Below are 20,398 nucleotides of genomic sequence, written 5' to 3' on the forward strand. Positions count from 1 at the left end.
ACCAACTCAATTCAATATAAACCAACACAAGAAGAACACTTATCCTTGGTCAACCTTTAGTCACAAGAATTAAAATAATTAGTTACTGGAATGCCCTGGATTTAATCACTTTTGAATCTTTTGTTTCCTAAATAACCTACAAGCATTTTTTACAACGTTCAAGACTTAGATGAACATAACAAAGTGTCCAAATTGCGCCCCTTGCATGGAGTCTTAGAAAGGAACGGTCTAAGATAAAATGTTATATGAAAAACATATTTTCCAAGTTTCTGACGAACTTTTCAAAAAGTAGTTAAGGAGACAATAATGTTCGGCCTTGCTAGTTACATTTCCAATTCCTTCCCCATTTAACAGAATTTCTCATGGTACCACTGGTCTTTAGGTTCCTGCCAGAACTGTGCAGGATGTCAATTACTTCCAGAAGTTTTTGGAAAGATCTAGACCATGATCTGGAATGTGGTTTTTCCAGCCAGGTAATCAACATGCACTCTTGCTATAGATTCTCTGATTTGTTAGCACTTACCTTTCAAATGCAAAGCCCAACAATATGTTTCACTTTCCACATTATTAGTACTTGAATTTAACTTTCATTTTAGTAGGTGTACTCAGGAGATGTTTGTTCTGGTTTTGATTTGCTTTTCCCTATTTGAATTCCAAAATGGAGAGAAAGAAAGAGCACCTCTGAAATCTCACATGTTTAGTGAGTTAGATTCTTAAAATAAATGTCTTCCTAGTGCAGTATTGTAAATATATAAATGGAGGTTAAAACAAATCCAGAAAATATTTTAAAAATCTTCTGTCTCAAAAGAAACTAAAGTCCTGTAGATTACCATATCAGAATTGTTCATCCTTTGCATGGGCTTTTCACTGATATTGCATTCCCTATGTCCATGCAGATCATCAGAGGTAGCCAGGAAAGAGAAACACTGCTTGCCTGCATCTCTGAAGTGGTCCAAAGACATGATACAATTCAAAGAAGGTGAAAGTACCACCAGCTCAATCTTTTTGGAGGACATTCTCCCTGTCAGTCAAATATTTCCCCCTGACTAGCCCAGAGTGCTATCAGGGATAATAGAAATAGAAATAGTCAGTTTTCTGATTATATGGGATTAAAGAGAAAAAGTAGTTGGGATTTAATAAACATGTTTTCTATTTCTTTCTATTTCATCTATTTCTCTGATGCTTGTGCCATTCTACTGCCCTGCAGAGTGATATGAGGTAATAAAACTGTGCAGGGTATTGCAACCCTTAATTAACCTTTGCATAGTTTAAGTCTAATATCCTAACAAAATCCAGCTAATACTAAACCACTGGCTACCCATATGCTTACTTCTACTGCGATGGATCTCTGAAGATAAGCTGATTCATTTGTGTGAGTCACTACATATACAGGCTAGAGAGTAGTCTAGATGGCAAGAAGAATAGTACCACCAGCCTGTATGTTCACACCACTTTTTCAAAAAAGCAGACTGACTTAGTATTTACACATCCACAGTGAGGAAGGGGAGAAGGGTGTGGATTTTTTGAGCAGATGCTGACTCTGCTAAGTTGAAAAATGGATTGTGACAGGCCAGCCTGCTACACTGGAGGTCTGGAGCACCACTGAGGGTTATGGGACAGGTACAAAAGGTAGAGGTATTGAAGATCAAGGATGAGGGCTTGAGTGGCATTTCCAGACCTTCAGAATTACTACCTCAGAAACTGCAGTATCAAGAAACAAGGCAGGCACATGCCTGCCTCTTGTTAGACGTGAAGAAAGTGAATAGGAGGATTGCAGACCAGAAGTAATATTGTGCAAATTCCTGACTCCCTCAAGTGTAGATTCAGCTCCTTTTCAATTCTCACAAAGAGAATTGTGTATATTTATATTGCTTCTGCATCTTGAAACTTAAGTGCCAAGCAGATGGACCTTTGCTGTCTCCTACTTTTGACAGTTTGCCCATGGGTGAACTTTCCCCAAGCCCGTAACATCTCAGGCAGGATACAATCACAAAAAGCTGGAGGAAAGGGAGAGAGCTTTGTTAGAAAGCTAACTTCTGTATTTTTGTATTCAGACTGAGCAGGGATTGAGGGCTTTACTCTGTGCAGAGGTGGTGACACTTACAAACTGAAAACATTTCATGAATCCTGGTGCCACACTGCTGCTATGGAGGATTGAGAGCACAACCTCCTTTGCAATCTCTTTTGGTTTTTAAATTTCCATTGGAGATATAAAAGGTATAAAAAGATAACTTGTTCTATGCACATCCAAGTAGTATTAAAAATCCATAAAGAGGACAGTCTACAGTCCTAAACAGCTTCATACAGGGTACTCAATAAACCCTGTTTTCTAGTCCCTGAAAAAGTAAAAACAATTTAGATATAAACTGCCATCTAAGAGCTGTCAAACTTCATTTGTCATCAGTGATGGCCTGAACTACAGAAAAAACTCGTAAGAAAACTTATAGGCAACCATACCTTACCAGAAGGCTTTTACACTTACTGTAATGCAGCAGTTCAGATACATAATTTATATTGGTTTCCTTATTTGACCCTTTATTTTGAGTGTCTTTGGTAAAGTACTGTAATCAGTATTTTGGAGTTACTAGATTCTTCCTTGAATTCCTCACTGGGATTTATATGCTGTGTTCATGTGTAGTAGATTTATATGCTGTGTTCTCCAGCTTGATGCTGGAGAGAATTTTTATTCCCAACCAGCGCTGGTGTTAACCTGTTGGCATGAGTTTGATTTGGTACTTGCATGACTTTAATCTTAAATAAGTTTCACCAGGAGAACAGCTTTGAGAAAAAGGTTTTCTTGACTTTTTGGATAGTCATTTGCATTAAATTGATCCTAGGTTTCCCTTTTTAGTAGAAACAATGTGAGTTAAGGCACTTGTAGAGGATTAGTGATCTCATGTAAAAGCCTCACCAACACTCTTAGATTAGACTAGATTAGATTAGACTCAGGATCTTGCCCTTTTAAAAATGTCAGTTGTGTCCTTATTGCCTATAATTAAGGAGGAATATAATTCCAAATAAATTATTTAGCGCCTAAAAATAACAACTAGCTGTGCCATGAAATAAAATGTGCTTCAGCTCCCCGTGGTTACACCATCAGCAAAAAATAAATATTCTCCCTTGGCAAATGCAAAGCTTCAAAGGCAGTAAGCCTGTCAATCTTCTAGGCTCAAGTGGCATCAGAATTGGAACTGTCAGGAACCCCTAAATACTTCCATAAGAAATGGTTTTCCACAGTAGACATAATAATATTGAAAACACAGAATACTTCACATTAAAAAAATAACAACTGACCAACCCATGACACTATTATTCAGGACAAGCATTCTAATTTCCATGCTCACCATCACATTCTTTTACATACGTTAGTGATTATATGCCACTATACAGTGGAAGTATAAAAGGAAGATTATTTGTTGAAATGTGATGACCTCTTTCAGTGACATCTCTTAATCACAGAATAACAGAATAATTCAAATTGGAAGGATAATTCAATCTGGAGTTCTTGAGTCAAATGTCCTGTTCAGAGCAAGGTCAACTGAAAAAACACCAGAATAAATGGGTAGGAAAAGTGGCCCAAGTCACTCTAGGGTTAATTTGACTTTTAAGTCAACAGCAGTACAAACATTATGAGGAGTAATAGGTACAAGAAATAGTAATAGTAATTAGGCAGAGGGCTTTCTTTGTCTGTAACAAGAGTATACAGCACGAGTTGTACCAGTCTTTTCAAAGCAGGTTGCATGTGGAAAGCATTAGGAAGTGGAAATGGCAGAATAAAGAAGTATTCTCCTTTCCTTGATGGGAAGCAACAGAGCTTGCTGGGTTGCATGGTATGACCTATAGAAGGACATGTGTGGCCTGGTAAAAGAGGAAGTGGTAAAATCTGCTAAGTTTTGCTTACTGAAGTGCTAAATTACAGAAAAGTGGTAAAGGTTTGTGCCTTTACTGCTTCAAACTAAGTCAGTAAGAGTCATTCACTGAAGATGGTCAAACAGCCAGGAGTTAGCTAAAACCTTATCTGTGAGATATTTTTCATCCAGCTGACAATTTAAACTCAAGACAGCATCTAAAGTCTAACTTTCTCTTGGCCTCTTCTTAAAGAAAGGTTTAAAAGAATAGCAAGACAATAGAGCAACATGGAGAATAAAAGGGCCAAGGAAGATATGTTTAAAGCAACAAACACGTATAGTAACTATAGATAAAGACACATGGGTGAGTCATGCTGATGGTTTTGTGGATGCCATAGTTTCATCATTATCTGCTCTGCTACCATTGATCATGCTCCACCCCCACAAAAATTAATAATGAAAACATGCAGGACCAAAGAAGCTATTCAAGTACACACTAACTGACTGAGCCAAATGTCAAATACTTGTTGTCAACTTTGGTAAACGGTTAGTTCCCATCAGGTTCAATTTAGTATTGTTTATTCCCAGGAACACCTATCATGTATTGTTTGTATCAGGATAGGGTCAAGAAGAGGAGAGAAACCATATCAGAATCTTAATCCCTGTGATTATTGTAGCCATAAATACCAAGAAAATTTCAGAGTAGAGAGCAACAGAAATTTTATGTACAACCTTGCAGATTCGATTTGGTTAGAATCAGAAACTTTAAATTTCTTCCAAACAATTCCTTTGTCTGTGAACCCAAATGCTATTTGACCTAAATGAAAAATGTTTTGAGTAAGACCTCTGCCTACTTCTATAAAACAATAGAAATGGTGCCTGTGACTTTATGGAACCATCCTGGGCCCCTGTGTTGACAGCCCATGTTTTATAACAACCGGAGGATGGCTGTTTCACATGGCAGGATGAACAGCCAGATAATCCTGTGAGGCAGAGCACCTTCCATCTCACTTAGAAGGCATTCCCTAAATGCAGATAAGAGCTATTTATTCTACAATGTGCTCCTGTTCATTTGGCAGCCAAAGTTCTGTGAGAATTGAGTAATCCATGCTTTCTGCAGGCCTTTGGTGAACTCTGGTAACCCTTCTGCCTGCTACTGCTCACTTGTCATGGACTACACAGGCAGGTTCAAAAATTCTCTTGTGGGCTGGCACTGCCTAGAGCCACAATTTTGCAAACTGTTGTTTATCTGGGTGTCTTCCATTGCACTAGAATAACCCCATGACTGGGACAAAAACATCTATTGATAAATGCCCTCTCAGAGTAAATGCCCTCTCAGAGAAGCCACATACACAACAATAGCATATGTTCTGCATTTAATTGTGATTTTGCAAACATTGCATTGGTTGTAAACACATCAGCTAAGCAATAACTGTAGATGCATGCACAGGCAATGTAGGAGTCTTTGTTAAAAAAAGAACATCTACTGAAAATTGTAACTACTAACCTAGCGCTTGCTTGCAACAAATTACTCTAACTTCCAGGGGCTGTTAGGACAAATCAAATTAATGATTTCCATTTGTATTTTTATTTTTTTAATTATTCAAATAAAATTTATAATAAATACTATCTATACTTTTTTGGGTCAAATATGCACACTGGGCACAATAAGAGGCAACAGGCAGTGTAACCCAGATTCAGCTCCAATGCCTCTAGCAGTTAGGCAACATAACATTAATAAAATTAAAATAAGAAATGGTTAAGCAAGAACTACTGTTGAGGTCAGAGCAGCCAACACAGCAAGGAGCTAAAAGGCCCTGTACTAGTGTGCTCTTGTTAACAGAAATTAATCAAATATGTATATATATCTATCTGTTTACTTAACTGTGTTTTTGAACACAGAAATATCATCAAAATGTTAAAAACAGCATGAAAGGAATCCCAAAGAGGGTCATGGGATAATGGGATAATTTGGGTTAGAAGGGACCACAGGAGATTTCCAGTCCTGTGGAGCCTCATACAGGGTCTCCATGGGATCAGACCAGAGTGCTCAGCGTGTTGTCCAGTTACATTCTGAAATTCTCAAGGATGGGAATTACAGCTTCCCTGAGCAGCTTTCTCCACTGGCTGGCTGTCCTCATGGTGGTACAGTTTCTCATTACACCAATTTGGACCTCTCCTGTGTTGGATTATGCTTGTTTCCCACCCTCCTGCCATGTATTTCTGTCATCTCATTCAAGATGCAAACATCAGTCACTAGGACTCAGTCATTAAAGCCTTATCAGTTTGCAGTCTCTCTATTTTTCCATTTAAAACACAAATCCCTCTATGGTAAATTTAAACTTTCTGAACAGGTAGTGATTTTCTGTAGCCCCCTGACAAGACTACCTGGAAAACACTGTCAAAATATGTTCCCAGATAAAGGCTTGTCAAGTTTCAGCACAGAAGACCAGAGAACAGAGCAGTAGAGCACCAGTCTAATTGGAAAGACGATCCTGAGGAGCAGATGGCTAGCAGTGAAGAAATATTAATACTGCAAATGAAGTAAATTTATTAAGGTGTAGAGAAAACGGTACAATAGAGAGAACATAAATCTCTCCTCACTAATGAGAAAGAGCTGGCACACAAACTGCTGTAAATCAGTTGAGATCCCGTTCTTTCAGTGGAGATATCTGCCTCTTACACCACCTCAGGATTAGGCTTGAAGTATCCTATCCCCTAAGGAGCTATTCTTTGTTTCATTCTATGTTTCATTTTCCATGTGCCACATATTATACACCAGCTGGGAGTTGCTTGTTATGACTATACAGTGCTGCACTGCATGGTAATTCATTGCTCACTGACATATCAATTTTTTTTTTTAACTATGTGCTTCTGCTACTCCAAAATAGGCTGAACTCTGAATATTAAGTTTTATTTACATTAGGCATTCATTTAGGTAATGTGGTAAATCCAACATCCTCACAGGATAGCTCAAATACTCATTCCTTCTGTTTGAACAAATAATCTTTAATAATTTTTCCTTCTTTGGCACAAGTCAAAGGTAGAGAAGTCATTTCAAGGACAAACAGTTCTGTTAAGAGGTCTGTATCACACTAGAAGGTGCAAAGGCAGTCTGCTTGCGAGACTTTAATGGGATTGAATGAGCGCTACATTAAATAGCTCTTGTTTCTCTGTAGAATGGAAGGAAGAAGCGGAAGGATCACATTCAGGTTTAAAATAAGAGCTCTCCTAGGGATGTGGCAGTGCATGATTGCATTTTAAGTCTAGCTGAATTTGCAATGTGATGCAATTCTAGTATCAGTCACGAAGTCAGAAGTCATTGCATGATATCATTCTAGATCTTTAATTATAACCCCCGTCTAGGTAGGTATTACAGTACATGTTAAACTCTCACTTCAACAGTATCACTCACATGCTTCCAAGTTAAAACACATGCTTGACTGAGTGTCTAGCTTAATCATGGCAAAGCTTGATTAATTCCTAAATCAAACCAAGTAAAGATTCTAACAGATAAAAAGAATTCAGATTGGCCTCTCACACTGGGTGCAATACCCCATGCCAAGGCAGGTAAGGCACAAGGGCTAAATAGAAGCATGACACAAGATGATTCACATAGTATTGATCTTTAACGAGGCTGTTAGGTAGATTATTCACTGATGTAACTCTGACATAGCACCCAGCAAAGCTAACAAAACAATGCTGATAAGCAAGTGCTCAGATTTACTGGCAGAACAACAGGATGGCAAAGTGGGGAGTGCAGAGGCTCAGTGACCCAGATCTTATCTCTGCCACTTCATGCCAATGAAGTACAATTGAAAGCCAGCCTTCAACACAATAATACCTATTCACACATTCTCTGCATAGCAAATGAAAAAAGAAACGTTTACTACATTTACTGCTGTGCTACTGCCCCTGGTGTAGCTTTTCCTCATTCAACATCCAATCCATCTGCTGGATACCAAATGAGACCCAGGATTCTTAGTAATGTCTCAGATAATACACACACGGTCAAGATATGCAATTTAATTCTGTATGATTTGGCTAAACCAAACTGGATTTTCTTTCCATTGGGTCTGATGGATTATATCCATTCCAGGTTTCAGATTTCGTGTTCCTCCTCTTGGGATGCTTTAGTCTACACATTAAAAAAATAGACCTTTGTTTATAAATATGAAAACTAGAAAGAAAGCAATTCCATTACATCAAGTTGTTTCTGCTCAAACTTCTCAAAATTGTTCTCTTTCAAGCAGAATCCAGGTTCAGAAAAATTTCAGCTCTGTAAAAAAAGGAAGCAGTCATTTTTTTATTAGCTTTACTTCTTCTTTAGATTTCAGCTATAACATTCATAATATTATAATACTTAGAAGCAGTGCAGTTCTGGCTTCATCTGAAGTATTCCAGTTCCATTGTGACTAGACTGGGATCTGAAATGTTGGGGGTCTTTTTGAGGAGACTAGTATTGAAAGAAAATAAAAATATTTAGAGAAAAGTGTTACAATGTCTCTGTAAGTGATGAACCTGTGCCATCTCTTATAAACTCTGTCTCTCCAAAACTAAAAAATATTAAACAGTTATAGGGTCTCAAGATATATGTGAAACTAATCTGGTGGGAAATGCAAGAGATGTATTTGTTTATATCAAGAATAAAAAGGCAAAAGCCACATTGATGCTAAACCTAATGAAGTCATGACAAAGATGTAGATAACATACATTAGCCACCCTGCTCTTTTCTCAGTTGTCATGAACAGTAGTCACTACTGATTGTAAGGAATATAAAAGAACAGAAAAAACACACATTTTTATTATAGTTGGTGCTTGGTGCTGACACTCATGAAACATTTATGACAAGGGCTTAACAAAATCTCTCTAAAGACCATACTTTGACAAAGCAGCACAGAGTAGCACATATTTCAAATTAAAAACTATAACCAGCAGAAGTTAGGCTCCAAAGTAGGAGGTTAAGCTCCTGTTAATTCTTCTGTGTGTGGACCTCTGTGTACATTTTTCATTACTGACCATTAAAAAGAGGAATTGGCCAGGAGAGATATAGAAGACACCATGACACCATTTTAACCTTTCTTTTTCTTGATCCTCTTGCTATTATGAAGCAAACAGAAATCTAAATTGTAGGAAATGGTTACTTTTATGAAAGCATAAACACACATACTTAAACACAAGAAAAAGAAATGTCCCTTACAGCTAACAAAGGGGAAAACAAATAGACCAGTTTTCTCCATTTCATCCCCTGCTCCCCACCACCACCCCACCCCTGATGCAGGAATTTTCATAAAATGAACAGTCTACTTTGAAGATTCAGGTCAGGCAGAAGTAGTTTACAGGTATAGGAGGGAACAGAGAGCAACAGAGTTCAGCCTTCTATCTATATGGACTCTGACTTAAAATTAAGTACTAAGGCTTGTATAGATTTAGCACACCTCTAAATTGTACCATGAAGGGGCCTGATATGGCAAAGGAGCATCTACACAAAAGGAACTTTGTTCCTGCAGATGCAGCCGTGCGGGCCTGATGACTAAAATCTGCAGCCAGGAAACCTTGACATACCTCTTTTCCTCTGGTCTGCATTTGGCCTGTGAGACTATTGTGGCCTTGACCAGCTTTCAGGCCTAGCAAGCCTTCCACACAACTTATTATCTGAAAAAAAAAAAAAAAAAAATGTTTCAGGCCTCAAAAGATGCTTTTTTTGGTTCTTCCTGCTGCCAGCTTTTTTATCAAGACTTACCAACAATTCAAGTTTTTCATCTTGTTTTCTTAGCATGTGGTATCCAAAGAAGCAGAAAATTTACAGCTTCAGACGTTACCGGTGGAGTGAAATAGAGCAGTGTCAATTGTTCTTTATTAAATCCTTTACTTCTCTTCACTGTTTTTGTCTTTATGCAAGCTTTAGCCCATCTGATCTGCCTCAGGAATAACTCACCCCATTTCCTATGAAGCAATTAGGTGAATGGAGCTTGCAGGCTGACCCAGTACCATTTTCTTCCCATTTGGCAGCAATTTCTGGCATCACAAATCTTTCTCTCTAAACTGTTTTTGTTAAATAACAAGATAAACTAGAAAAGTTAAAAAGAACATGAGCCTCCAGCACAGTAGTCTACCTACTTATGTAATTACATGAGATTGTCATGACAGCAGATTTGACATCTGCAAAAAATACTTTCCCTGATAGTAGATGAAAACATATTTAAAACTTTCTGCAGGGAGGCATTTTCTACACGATTGTTAATTCAAGGCTTGTGGCATTCTTAAAATGTTTTTTAATTGAGTTTTAGGAGTATTAAGAAAACTTGTTGCATTACATATGACCCAAAGTCACAATCTGCTTTTGTATTTTCCTGCACAATAAAGCAAAAGCTAAAAGCTCCCAGGCCTAACTCAGAGCTGGTATTCCTCCTCCAGCCAGAATGGATGGTTTCAAAATAGAGCCAAGAAAAAAAAGCCATCAGCATTTCAAAACATCTCTTTGGTACTACACTATAGATTTCCTTCTCTCTGTCTGAGACACATGAGCTGTGTGTACCTTCCTTCCACACCTCACTCTCACCATACAGCTTTGTGTGTTGGGCTCTTAAGCAGAGCTCACTAGACACCAGCCCCACTATGAGGCTTGGCTCTAGATGAACACAAGAAAGCTCACAGAAGAGCTGGGTGCAGGAGTAATGCGTGGGAGACTTTCTTTGCTTGGCTACAAATCACAGCAGCAGTTTTCAAACATGACCTGCCAAGGGGTGAGGGAAAGGAATGTGGACAGGGTGCTAAGTACCATGAAACAAAGCCTGCAGAAGAGCTATGTGACTGCTGGGAGTCAAACTAAGGATTTAGTTGAGTGAACAACCACTAAATCTGAGATTGAAGGCAATCTACAGTTCAGACAACAAGTACAATTACACTGGACCCGAAACATGCCAGAATCATTGGGAGAAGAGAGTATCATTTCAGGACTTGTCTGTATATGGATAACTTGACCTTCTAACACTATCTAAGTATCCCAGCTTGAAGTGGAAATATGTCTTTTCAAGAGTCTCAGAACTACATGCCCCAGGCTCAAGCACCCACCTGCGCACCTTCAGACACCCAGTTTTAATTTTCAATAACTAAGCAATGCCTCTTGCCTGAGACCACAGCAAAAACCCACAGAGCAACAGCTGGAAATCTGTACTAGCACAATGCTGATTTACCTGCAGGGTGACAAGAGGAAAAATTTAAATATTTCTGCTTTTGGGAATTAAAATTTCTGTCTTATTGTGTGAAGACCATGAGCACATGGGAAAGCTGCAGCTCCCAGCAAAGGAGCTGCCCAGCAAACTTCCAGGTAACAGCTGGAGCTGCAAAGAGAGGAGCTGCAACTTAGCAAAAGAACAGACTGTCTTCAGCTGCTTTGGGAGGCTACAGCATCTTGCTGTATCTACAAAACCTTAGACTGGTGTAAATCTGTATGACAACAATTACAAAGGATTGGTGCAAGTTTCTGTAATGGGGACAGTAATCTCAGTTTTGACAGACACCTAGAATGGTCTTACAGCAGTAAAGATCACCCTGTCCTCTGTTTGCTTGACTAACCACAGTGGTACTTGGACCCATGCATGCCCCTATGCTGCTAGGGCAAACACTAGTAACAGTAGTAACTAAGACTTCTCAGAAAACTTCTAGCTTTACCACCTCATTTGCACTATAACACCTACCCCATGTCTTACAGAGCAAGGAGTACTGGCAAAGCTATTAATAGCTCAGCCACAAGATGCTATCTTGTTATAGTTATTTAGCTTTTACTTGCTATTAGATTTCTTCTGCTTTACATGCAAAGATGGCTGTAGATTAGATGGCCTCAATCAAGATTTATGCTCTCTGGAAATCTGAGATAATTTAGAAAATGAAGAAAGATAAACCAGGCTCTCTTTTACATATTTATAATTTAGCATATGTTCATGATCTCTTGAAATATATATATGTATATGTGATATTCATACCTTCTTTTTCTTTAACTATTACCCAGTCCAGATCTCTTGATCTATGTAAGATGTTTATGCCAGCACAAGAAGGGATTATTAGGAAACAGGAAACACAGAGAGGAGAGAAAATACCAGAATTGGTATATCCTCTGAGAAGGGAAAAGAGGCATACAACATAAAAGTCAAAACGTTTTAGGGTTTTGCTGGCATCAATCTAGTAGCATTTGTGATATCCTAAGCCTAAATCTCAGCATACAAGATTCTACACCATTAAAAACACTCAAAATGCAGAAATAGAGAAAGTATAAGTAAATTATTTTCTGTAAAAAAAAAATCTGAAAAAAATTCCTTCTGGAATTACACATATCTGACTCGGTTGAAGCGATCTGTTTTATCTCTGTTGTCTGACATTACATGTTGCAGCATGGTATGGCATAACACATCAAACAGTATTTACAGTCATAGAACCGTAGACTCATAAAATGCTTTGTGTTGAAAGGGGCCTAAAAGATCACCCATTTCCAACCTCCCCTGCCATGGGTAGGGACACATTCCATTAGACCAGGTTTCTCTGAGCACCATCTAAAGATGGCCCTGAACACTTCGAGGGATGAGGCATCAATAGTTTCTCTGGGCACCTGTTCCAGTGCTTCATCACCCTTACAGTAGGGAATTAGTTCCTCATATCCAATTCAAAATTACCATCTTGCAGTTTAAATCCATTCCCCCTTGTCTTATCATAATATGCCCTTGTGAAAAGTGCCTTTCTAGCTGTCTTGTAGACCACTTTAGGTATGAAAGGCTGCTCTAAATTCTCCTTGGAGCCTTCTCCAGGCTGAACAGTCCCAACTCCCTTTGCCTGCCTTCATAGGAGAGGTGCTTCAGCCCTCTAACCATCTTAGTGGCCTCCTCTGTCATGCGGTTGGCCCCAGAGCTGGATGCAGTAGTCAAGCAGAGTACAAGGGGGGAATCACTCCCTTAACCTTCTGGCCATGCTGCTCTGGATGCAGCCCAGGGTTCCACTGGCTTTCTGGGCTGCAAACACCATTGCCAGCTCATGTTGACCTTCTTGTACAACAATACTTTTAAGTCCTTCCCTCCAGGGCTGCTCTCAATCCATTCTCTGCCAATCTGTATTTGGGCTTGGGATTGCCGTGGCCCAGGTGCAGGACCTTGCACTTGGCCTTGTTGAACTTCATGAGGTTTAAACAGGGCCACATCTCAAGCCTGTCCAGGTTCCTCAGGATGGCATCCCTTCCTTTCAGCTTACTACTGCCTTACACAGCTTGCTATCACTAGTGAACTTGCTGAGGGTCCCCTCAATACCACTTTCCATGTCAGCAACAATTATATTCTAGAGTATCAGCCCCAATATTGACTCCCAAGGGACACCACTCATCACTGCTCTCCACTTGTTCACTGAGCTCTTTGAGTGTGACTACTCAGCCACTATTACCCATTGAGTGGTCCATCTGTCAAAATCTGTGTCTCTTCAGTTTAAAGAATACAGATGCTGTGTAGGACAGTGACAAGTACTTTGCACAGTTTCAGGCAGAATAATGTCAGTCATCCACCATCTCTGCAACACCATCATAGAAGGACACCAAATTTGTCAGGCATGATTTGCTCTTAGTGAAGCCATGGTGATTGTCACAAATCAGCTCTGTTTTCCATGTGCCTTAGCATAGTTTCCAGCAGGATCTGCTACATAATCTTGCAAGGCACAGGGGTGAGACTGACCACCCTGTAGTTCAGGTGGTTCTTCAATCTCACTACCCCTGTCATTGCCTTCTGTGACTTGAGTGGTCTGGCTGGAGCACTTGCCAGAGAAGACCAATGTTGTAGTTGATAGCCTGAAATGTATTTTTCTCATCTTTTAGTTGTGATTTCCCCCCCGCCAGCTTCTCTTTCTCCTAATTGTTTACCTGGCGTCAAGTTACCATGGTTACTGAAGTTTCTCTCCTCAGCCCCACGGCGAGAGGCCGGATAGAGTAAAGAGAAGACCGTGCTGGCATTTCCAGCTGCTTGAAGTTTCTTTAGCCCAGGAAAGCACGGGGCTGAGAGAAGAGAGACCCCTCTTTCCAACACGGAAGTTTGTAACTCTGTTTTTCCTGTCCCAGAATGCCTCTGAGCTATGGAAGCTGAGAGGGCATGCTTACCTTGCCTTCCCTTTCTTTCCCCCCTGTGTTGCCAGGAAACCAAGCCCCCCCCCCCCCCCCCTCCCTCTGCCCCTCTGTGGAGAATACTCCTACACCTTTGTGGGCATTTGAAGAAGTTGGTGTCTGTTATTTCTTATCTTGGTGTGTGTAACCTTGATTTGTAGAAAGTTTGTAAGATGTACTGAGAAAAATAATTGGTTCTTTCTCTGATGTTCCCTCCCTCCGAGAAACCCTGTTAAAAGAAACCCCCCAGACCCCAAATCCTTTGTCTCTCGTCCTTTGGATTCCCCTTCACAGAAATAAACTGTGGAATGCAAACCAGAGAGAGAGTCCCCCCCTGATTTCTTTACTCGCTCTATAGACTTGAATTCTTGAAGAAAATCAGTGAACCCCACAAACATATGCTGGCTCGAACCCAGAGTGAAGAGAAACCTCATCACTGAGCTAGCCAGGCCACTCGAGAAGATCGAGTCAGACCAAGGCAGAAAAAGTTGTTGAATATTTCAGCCTTTTCCACATCCCAGGTAACCAGGTCTCCTGTTTCCTTTCAGAGAAGGCCCACATTTTTCAGAGTTTTCTTTTTATCACTAACATACCTATAGAAGATCTTTTCCTAGTCCTCTGAGATCCCTTGCCAGATTTGGTTCTGTCAGGATTTTAGATCTTCTAACCTGAACTTTGGCTGCTTGGATGGCAATTCCTCACAGCCTCCCTGTCTTTGTTTGCATCTTCTGTAAGTAAAAACATTAAATGAACAGTTCTTCCATCACCTAACCCCCCAAACATTTCATGTCTTTCTCCCAGTAGTATTGGTTAAATATTTCTGGCTTTGTTGAATTGAAAAAAAATTCTGCTAGGAAATTTTTCTTATGCTTTGCTTTCCTCTTTTGCTAGCAATTCTGAAATGAGTAAAGAGATGACAAGTAGTTTTGATATGGTCTGAAACTGGAATGGAAGCCTTTTATGCCCTGTTCACCCAAGTGCGAAGGACAATACAAGGTACAAGTAGAAGGGCTAGTGAGCCAGCCTTCAATGAGCTAACATGCTTAAAAGGGACCAGGATGCAGCACAGTGTTGTTGTTGGAGCTACTACCAGTCTGCTGAAAGCTGAAATGGCACAGTGCTAGGAAATGCAAATTAGAAACATACTAAGGTATTGGGTTTTGGCCCTCTCTATGTAAGTCTGATTTAGTAAAAGTTCAATGGTTTTATTTTATCTGGTTAGGTTGATCTTATGTTGTTAAGATCTGTGCAGAAAGTTATGTTGCTCTGATTCTTTCTGGCTCATTTTTCAGCTGGTATTAATAATTGTTAGCTTTTGATATCCAAGGGCATATTTGGGCCTAGTTCTCTTAGAAGTATTGTCAGTATTGTGGACTGGACCCATGAAAAGAAGTGAGTTCGTTTTGTCATAGATGAAGCTTGCAGTGTTACAGAAGACAAACTGCTTAAGCAGCAGGCTTGACCTGGGATACCTTCTGTGCATCTTTCATTATCATCCTGTTTTCCAAAACAAATGAGCAGTGCAGCCTACAGAATTAATATTCAGCTTTAATTGCATAATGTTATAGCTTTTGCCTTATCATACACAAACATCCTCATATATTTTAGCCTTGAATTAGTTCAAGGTATTCTCTTCTGTTGTTAATTCAAAGGCTTTGTTACTATAGTCACTTTCATTCTCTTTCATCACCTGTCACTTCCACTCCCACCATGTCAGTCCTTGCCCTATCTCCTAACTGCAGGAAAAAAAACTCAACAACCTTCTTCATACTAGGGAAGAACAGATTTTGAATGACCTACATATTTCCAACTTATCTTGCAATATCTGTTTCTAAGGTGACTGTAATGAATACACATACAAATAATGCAACCTCATTTTTTTCAACCTCATTTTGTTCACTTTATTTTTCTGTTTTCTGGGCGTGATGAATTTTAATGTCTATACATCCAAGAGCCCCACAATCATGTCAGGCCACAACACAGGATCAATAGAGATGAACACCACCTCAGCTGTTTCACTAATTGCAGTCCTTGTGTACCAGAAGCTGAGCCTCAGAGAATGGGAGCAGTGCTCTTTGGTAGTCAGTATCTGACTAGGATTTGGGTGTTCCTATACACTGGAAGGTTTCAGTCCCAAACTTTGACACTAGTTTCCCCTGTTTTCATGGGAAATCACCAAATCTGTCTATAGCATTGTAATGGGAAGTTCTTGCATGTCCATTGCAGGATGTTTGAAATGGCAACCAGTTTTCATTACTAGTCTCTACAATGCCAAACACAACAGAACACCTATCTAGATCTGCAAGAATTACTGTATTACAAACACTGAGAATAATTGAGAATAGCCAGTAATACTGTTTTGTGTCATGGCTCATCTCAAGTAGTTTCTGTTTTGTTGCCACAATGAAGGATCAGGTTGGGGTTAGATGTCCAAAGATGCAGACAGAGAGAAAATAGTTTCACCTAAATTCCCAGTGAGGCTTTTATTTTCCAAAAACATTAAGGAGAAACAAAAGACCTAGGATATGCTAGAGAATGAGTTTATGGTTCTTCCTATGCTCTGCTGTGTACAGGCATGTGGAGGCATGCAGAAGACATATCTAAACAATGGAATTTAAACCAGACAAGACTGGGGCTGTTTATTTACCAGGTTAGTAGTTCTACTGAGGCCAGCTGTGTGAAAAACCTAAAATACTGCTCAGCTACACTTACCAGGTAAGCATGTGATACTGAAACAGTCATGTAGTGTGGACACTGGCTATGTAGTACAAACTGCTGGGAGAAAGAGGAAAATCCTCATTTAATCCCTTGGAGAAGCCATCACATCATTAACCAGCAGCTATTTACATCTTTTAGCAGATGCCTTTCATTCAGAAGCAATTAAACCACTCAATAAATTCTCACCAACAGTAGGTCCTAGAAATAGAGTCCTTTTAAAACAAATTAAGATAAAAAAAGGAAGAAAACAGTCACCAAACAAGTAGTCCAAAAGACAAAAGTAGACATTTAGTATGTTGCAGTTATAGTAGCAGATTGTGAAAGTGTTGGTCAAGTTCATAAGCTGACAGCAGCCTCCTTCCATCAATGCTGCATCCTGTGCTGCTAAATCTACCATCCAGACCTTTGAAAATCCAGCATACTTGAAAAAGCAGATGACTCATCTTGAGGAAGTGTAAGGCAGACTGCATAAAGAAGCACTTTGAATAATTCACCATTCACCATCTTGCTTCTAGGCCTGTACCATACAAGCACCATGCAGTTTGCCTCTTCCAGTGAAGCAGTGGCCTAAAACTGACCTCAGTTTATCTACCAGCTATCAAGAAACAAGCTATTTGCCAAAGTCACACAATAAAGCTGATACTAAACTAACTGAATCCTTCCTCTTCCTAACTATAGTGGGGTGTTCCTATGAGATGTCTGCCCTTTTGTTGAAAAGCTGACAGTTGTACAGGTTTTCTTGTTTCCTTACTCAAACGGCTGTTCCCTGATGATTAGCAAGAAGCCACACTAATCCTGTCAGACCCAGACTGAGCTAGACTGACCTGGCACCTCTGACTGCCAAGTCTAAACACTGTCAACTGTTATGCCTCAGTACAGAACAGATGCCCCTTAAAACAGTCACAGCTGGTTTTATACACAACAGACTGTCTGTTCATGCAACACAGATGGCTAAAAACAGAGCAACTAAGAGCTTTGCTCTTTTCCCTGGCTTCTGGTCAAAATAAAATAAGGGGTTTGATCTTCATATTATCAGTGGCGTGACCTGTGACAGCAGAAGGCTTCTGCAACATGTGGGACAGTGTCACAGGCAGACCAAATAGGTAAAGCAGCTGGAGAACACTGTAGAGGACTGTCCCATCTACCTGGGACATTCTCCCAGAGGAGAGCGAGGTCCACATAGCATACTGCAACTTTAAGCATATGCACATATACAGAAACATTCTGATTCTGGGGACCCTCATGTCCTCAGATATAAGGAGAAGGAAATCTTTTTATCATCATATATTAAAAAATTATTCAATGCTTAGATGCCAGGCTTATCAGTATCTAAGAAGAGAAGGATTTTAAAAAAGAAGCAGGCTTCATGAATATTGAAAAAAAATATGGCTTGAAGAAGAGTGCAGACTAGGCCTAGAAATCTAGGATTTATGGCCTAGAGTCTCCTCTAACCCACAACTCATCTGGAATGAATTTAGCTGTCTTTAGATTGTGTTGCAATCTTCTATATTCTGAGGCTCCTATTCAGAAAAACAGAGTTTGAGCAAGATTAAAATCTGATTTCTAGTGTGTGGATAATCTAGCTGAACTAAAGAAGATAATTTATGTGCCTAAAGGAAAGCATATATGCCCATATGAATAAATGCCTTACTGAATAGGGATTAAAGAAATCAAGACATTTTCTACAGCTGAAAGATTTGCCACTGATGTGGATGCATTGTGTTCCTAAAACATCAAGGAACACATGAATTGTACTTCCATCTTTATAAAAGGACAAAAAGTACAATTATGTAGAAAATGGATATATCATAGAATCATAGAACAGCTTAGACTGGAGGGGACCATAAAGATCATCTAGTTCCATCCACTCTCTCATGGGCAGGGACACCTTCCACTAGACCAGGTTGCCTCTTGAACACTGACAGAATGGGGCATCCACAGCTTCTCTGGGAAACCTTTTCCAGTGCTTCATCACCCTCACAGCAAAGAATTTTTTTCCCAATACCTAATTTAAATGTATGCTCTTCCACTTTAGGTACCTTCCTCCTTGTTCTGTCACAGTTTTTAAGTATTTTTACATTTTTCTTTTAGGCTCCCTCTCTTTCCAGTAGGTTTCCCTCCTCCCTTTGCTCTAGCAGCCCTTCACCTGCTGAAAAGGTGCAATTAGGTCACCCCTAAGCCTTCTCTTTTCCAGGCTGAATAATCCCAATTACATCAGTCTTTCCCTATAGGAGAGGTGCTCCATCCCTCTAATAATTTCTGTGTCCCTCCTCTGGACTCACTCCCACAGGTCCATGTCCTTCCTGTGCTGGGGCCCCAGAGCTGGATGCAGGGTTCCAGGTGGGCTCTCACCAGAGCAGAGCAGAGGGGCAGAATCCCCTCCCTCCCCTGCTGCCCACGCTGCTTTGGATGCAGCCCAGGACACGTTTGGCTCTCTGGGCTGGGAGTGCCCATGGCTGGGTCATGTCCAGCCTCTCACCCAGCAGCACCCCCAAGGCCTTCTCACAGGGCTGCTCTCAATCATCCCCCAGCCTATATTGATACCCGGAGTAAATTCATGAAAGCAGTTTGATGGCTAGAAAAAAAACAATTACATATATGCGAAATCTTTAGAATTCTCATTTGGAATTACCTAATTTTTGCTGTGAGATAATACAGACAAAAGTGTACTCTTTGCTGAATTTTCTCCTATTAATGTATGAAGCCTGCTGAGATCCTATAAAGATTGCAAAATCAAGTAGGACATGAAAAATTATTCTTATTTAAAAGCTGGTGTGTGACTTATGTCTGGTTCTTAAAGATTTCCCTAGAGCTGTGGATGAACTGGGCTAAAACTACATGAATGGCAATTTGAATAGAAGAGGAAGGGTAGACATACCAAACCATGTTCCCAGTTCCTGCTGTAAATAGAAAACAGCTCTCAGAATATTGCTCATTTTTATATGAACTCTATTCCTATAAAAATTACTTCAGTTAGTTCTAGTCATTTCACTTAAATGGGTAAAGCAATGTGACTTTCAAGAAATTAACAGCCTCATCTTATGTTTAAAAAAATGCATCCACATGCTAGAGTTGAGTAACCTTGACATTCACTCTCTGACTTTGCTTTCCTAAACCTCAGCATGAGGCAGATTTATGTGCTGAGGATTGAGAGTTTGCCAGTACTTTCAAAAGAATATAATCTCTTGTTCCTTTCAGGTGAATTTGGGGTTTTGTTTATTCTTAGCACCCTCGGTGTTCTGCACATCTGTGTCTGCACAAGTGTCCTCAGTTTACTCTGAATGAATTTTAATTTTCCACAAGATCATTGTCATCTTCTGTCCACAGCTGTAGCAAGCCAAGTCCTAATTCAAAGCCAAAGCAACTCTGCAGGTGATTGATGGGTCGCAAGTGTTCTGCAAAGTGTACACAGGAAGAATACCACTAGGACTGCAAACCTTTTTCTAGAGCTACAAGAGCCTGCCTGGAAAAACCATGAACAGCATGTCCCATTGGCTTTCATTCATTCAAGACCAGAAGTTCCTTGAGAAGTGGGTGACAGAATCTTCAATCTAGTAATCCAGAAGGTGTCTGCTTATTTTTGATACTGTAGTTGAACACATGCATCAATCTCACTCCTTAGGATGTGAGCATGGGTTCTGGAAATCGAGAATTTTCTTGGAATGAGGGTATTTTGAAGCTTTAAAATCACTTGTATGACCTT

Source organism: Poecile atricapillus, chromosome Z (genome assembly GCF_030490865.1).
Source record: "Poecile atricapillus isolate bPoeAtr1 chromosome Z, bPoeAtr1.hap1, whole genome shotgun sequence".
In the NCBI taxonomy this organism is placed as follows: Eukaryota; Metazoa; Chordata; class Aves; order Passeriformes; family Paridae; genus Poecile; species Poecile atricapillus.